Raw genomic sequence first — 4,877 nt, forward strand, 5'->3', positions numbered from 1 at the left:
CGAAGATATATATAGGTTCTTATCAGCGCCTCTTCTCTTTATTAGCATTATTTAAATCTGATACTCATTGAGACCAGGCAGGTTGCAAGCTTTGTATTCCGAAGCTTTTCCTGCTTCGGAATACAAATACAGACCAATTTGCTTAAAGTCATCCAGGAAGGCGATCTAACTTTTACAATGGAGTTTAGTTAGACATTGGATCACGCTGAAAAACCGTGAATCTATTTCTCTATAATATCAAAATTCTATAAACTTGACTTGATTAAGTTGTTTAAAACCACCATCCCATGAAAATGTCTCGTTTTTATGAAATGTAACCACTTTTGAAATTGCTGTTCAGTGAACTTATGAAATTGCGGAGCTGAAGGCGTTCGGTGAAATATTCATTGTTAAATGTCATACAATAATAAAATAAGGTGCATTAAATAAAACTTTAAATTAAAAGGCTGTAAACACGGCCTATGAAAACTTCAAAATGAACGACTTCGTGACGCAGTGCTGTATCTTATTCCTTTGATGAATGAATCATTTTCAAACAATACTGTGTAAAAAGATGAATTTTTAAAAGCTGAACAAACATCGATTAAGATTTATTTCTTCCTCAAACTGCTGTTTCAATTTCAAGAATGTGTGAGCAGCATCGCTTCTCAAAGGCGTGCATAATTTCTGTACGGATAAGCGAATGCTTTCCTATGTTAGGATAGTCAAGAAAAATTAGCATATTTCAGCCTTTGACGTGATTCCTGATTGTATTCAATATGATACTTAAAGGTCTCATTAACAATAAAAATAGCAGTGGTTAACGATGACGAAGGTTCTCAACTGACCCTTAGCATGCGTTTACAGTCATGGATAGGAATCGGGGTGAACAATTTCCCATTGTCTCGGCTTGATGTTTGTCCAAAATAACTAACTGAATTTGGAAACAAAACAATCTTTTTGATTACTCTAATTCATTATTACTAACTGGTTCTGATGAATATGATTATCGTTAAAAATGGATGCTCTTCTTTCACTATAATTCTAGGAACGAAACTCTTTGAAAAGAATATTTTCTTTGTTCAAAGCTTTTCAGCTTTTTCTTGGTTCATGGAAGAAGCGCAAATGGGCTTATGCTTATTTTTTAGGAAATGACATTATAATATATAAATATAAATCATTTGAACTAAGGTTTAATACCTGATTAGCTAGAGCTTAGGAATTTAGAGAATAATTGAATCTATCGCAATATTAAAAACGTTTTATTTCATTTCATTTTTATTTTAAGACCTGGTACCTTAGGAGCACGCTTATCACACCTAGAATTCCTCTACCCCTGTGCATAAATCAATCTTATTTTTACTATACCTTTGATTGGAATAATTATGTCTAGATTTCCCGATTCATTTTCAGCCAAGTAGCATTCTCAATACACTCACATGGCTATTCCACCTATACATTCTTATGCAAAAGTTATTTGTCTTGGCCTGATTAACCTATACTTTTAGTTTGTCATAACTGTTTCACATCACTTTGAGCAGTACAATTATACTATAATTAAATTATTATTATTTAAATTAAATTTATTGAAACAGTTCAAAATTTATTATAGATTAAATTTTGAAAAATGATGAAATGTACAAGTCGGCATGTATTCTAAAATTCATGTCAGTTTTACATCCAGTCAGTTAAATGTCCAAAGTTACATTCCATAATCATTTCAGAGAGATAAAGAAAGTGGTTCCTCTTTCTAAAATAGGTGTTTGAATTTCTTCAATTTTATTAAAACTTCAAAAAGAAAAAGGAAGAAATATCCTTTCGCATTTTGATCTGCTGTTTCATGTTGCTGTTCGTTATATTCAACTTAGAATCAATATCTTCAGTTGCTTGAAGTTGTGTCTTTCAGATTTTAGCATCCTATATAATACACAATACATACGGTAAAAGCTGTTTGAAAAAATGTGGAAGTGCTAAGGATTTGGATTTACTAAGAAATTTCAATAAGTTATATTTCATTTTGAAATCCAAGGATTGTTTTTATCTTACTTCTCGTGATTTTCAAATTGTTTTCCGTTGTATTGGTTTTTCTTCTTTCTTTGCCTGAATGTTAAGAAAATAAAAAAGTTTCACTTACTGAAATCGCTCATTTCAACAGAAAGAGATTTATTATTTGAAAAATTCTGATGCCCTTCTGAATTAGAGATCCAGATTTCTGAATCTCTTTCCCTATGAAATAGAACTTAAATAGTTTTTGTAAAAATAAAATTGATAACATTTTATGACAAATTGAAGAGAGAGAAAAAATAATTTTGATTTGCAGTCGCGTTTAAAAACATTGTTAAAAAAGCACACAGGTAAATTTTTATTTGTAAATTAAAAGTTTATTTTAAAGACTGAAATTCAGTATTTTTCTATAAACAGCCCCATCCAGTTTTATCACATTTTAAATTTAAAAAAATGATTCAGCAATGTTATATTGCATTTGACTCATCAATATTATAGCATGTGCTTAAGTCTTTAATTTTCTATCACTACGAAGGCGATTTTCTTAAAAAGACACTTTATATAATATCTAAAAAGACCATTTAAACTATATTTATTTTTTATTTTAAAAAAGAAAGACTCATACTGTTTATAAAGAATCATTTTAAGGATACTCACTTCAATACAATGTAACTGTATATCAAAACTGAAGATTTAAAAATACAGAGGTGTAGATTTCGAAGAAAATATCTGATCCAAATTTCAGTATCTATTTGAATAAAAAAAAGGATGAAAAAACAAGGACCAATTGCTGTCTGATATTTTTGAATAGAAAACTAAAAATATTTAACTTTATATTTCCATTTTATTAACGATTGGGAATTCTACGTGACTACATTTTAATCTGTATTCAATATATTTTATACATATTTTGATAGTATTTTTAGCATCATTTAAAATATTGTAAACAAGTTATTTACATTATCAATATCTTGTTTTTAATACCTTTAGAGTGAGTGACAAGCGGCAAAGGACATGACACGCCTCAAAGCATCGGATGGGTGAAAAAGATTTTGTTCACGGTTTTGAGCACAGGGACAATTGAATCATTCAAGCGAATCATAAAAACAATTGAAGAATTTTTCTCATGAACAACGAAGAAATTAAAGGGCCAAAGTTGGTGTATCCTAAATGTTAATTAAGAAACTGAGTTAAATATTTTATACTTACAAATAATTGTAACGAAAATACATTTTAAAATGAAGAAATGAAATTACTCATAAAAGTATTAAAAAGTATTAAGTATTAAAAAAAATTCAAATTATATTTTCATGAATCTAAAATTTTGGTTGCACATTTTATTTAATGCTCTAAGAAGACTGCAGAAAATCATGGAATGTTATTTTTATTCTGAAAATTTAATCCAGCAGATATTTAGGCTTTTTATAATAGAATAGAAGAAGCATGCTCAGATGACTGAATGTTCCATTCTGTCAACTAGTATACATACAATATATCTATAAAATATTTCAATAAGACAACAAATTTAAAATATATTTATATTTAAATGATTTTAGATTTACAAGAGTCCGGAAGAAATGCCAAAACATATTTTCAAGAGGAGGGGTTCAATCTTTAAGCTTTGGGAAACCAAATTTTCGAATCTATTTTTATCTCAACCTTTTTCAAAAATACTTTTTTTTTTTATTTGGCCCCTTCCCTAATTATTTCGGGAATTTTAGACAAATTATATCGAAATATCTTCCATGCATATTTTATGTATTTAATACTTTTAATGTGACATGTTAGTTTTTTATTACAGAAAGATATTTCGTCTTATTTTTTTTTCAAATCGTCAATCACATTATTTTCTGCCTCAATATTGCTCTTGTCTCAGGTTGACAATCACAAAGTAAATGAATTTTTCACAATCTTAAGCGTGAATGTTGATTTCATAATTTTCTTACTTTTAAAGCAGGGCTTACTTTTTAAAAATGTTTTTAATTTGAATATTAACCCTCTTGTTTATAATAATGAATATGGTGCAAACATTTCAATATAAAATATTTGATATTGGAAATTATAGTTATGTCAAGAAATGCATAATTTTCAAATATCAATTCATTTAAATACAAAATTATCGTGGACACATATAAGCAATTTTGTTGTAATTAAGATTTTTTGTTTGAAATAAAATAAAATTTCAAACCTAAATTTCTCATCTAATAGGAGAAAAGCTATAAATTTTTGGGATCGGTTTAATTAAATCTTTCCTTAATAGATTTCATGTTTCATTGGAGGAAAAAACGTACAAATTTTTGAGTACTCAAGAATGGAAAAGATTTATCTTTAACTTAAACCTTTGTTGATTTTAAATACAGATTGTCTGCCATTCTTAAATAGCAATTTGAATTCAACATTTCTTCAAAATATTTTTATCCTTTACGTTGAATGGAGCTTAAGGCATATCAGAAAAAAATTATTTTTACTCATAAAATCCATTGTGCTCACCATTATCAGTTTCATACTGAAGAAAACATTTTGAATTGTTTTTTACTGCCCATTATTACCGGTTAATCATGATTTTAAAAATTGAAATTATCTTATCAAGTAAATCTCTTCACTTAAAAGGCTCGCAGCTTGTTGGGTATTTTCCAAGGTTTGCATCAGCATACAATTGATTCTTTTCATTTCAAACACCCACTAAGATAAAACACCCGGAATAAAATATCAGTAGTGCCGAAATTGACAATTAAACCGACAAGCTTTAACAAAAATTTGCTTTTGTGCTAAAATGAAGAGTTACGCGCTGAATTTCATCACGAATAAAGAGATGTATCGTTTGCTTGTATCGACGTGGGAATTTCCAAGAAGGCAGGATGTTGCGGTTATCGTTCGGAAAACAGTAGAAAGGT

General features: G+C 28.6%; 1 protein-coding gene across 3 annotated transcripts in view; it reads right to left on the bottom strand.

Moving 5' to 3' along the window:
- The window catches only part of LOC129960102 (sodium-coupled monocarboxylate transporter 2-like), a 64,346-nt gene that overhangs the window by 46,831 nt on the left and 12,638 nt on the right, over positions 1-4,877 (bottom strand). The gene's annotated exons all lie outside the window — the stretch shown is intronic.

This window comes from Argiope bruennichi, chromosome X2 (assembly GCF_947563725.1).
Source record: "Argiope bruennichi chromosome X2, qqArgBrue1.1, whole genome shotgun sequence".
Taxonomy (NCBI): Eukaryota; Metazoa; Arthropoda; class Arachnida; order Araneae; family Araneidae; genus Argiope; species Argiope bruennichi.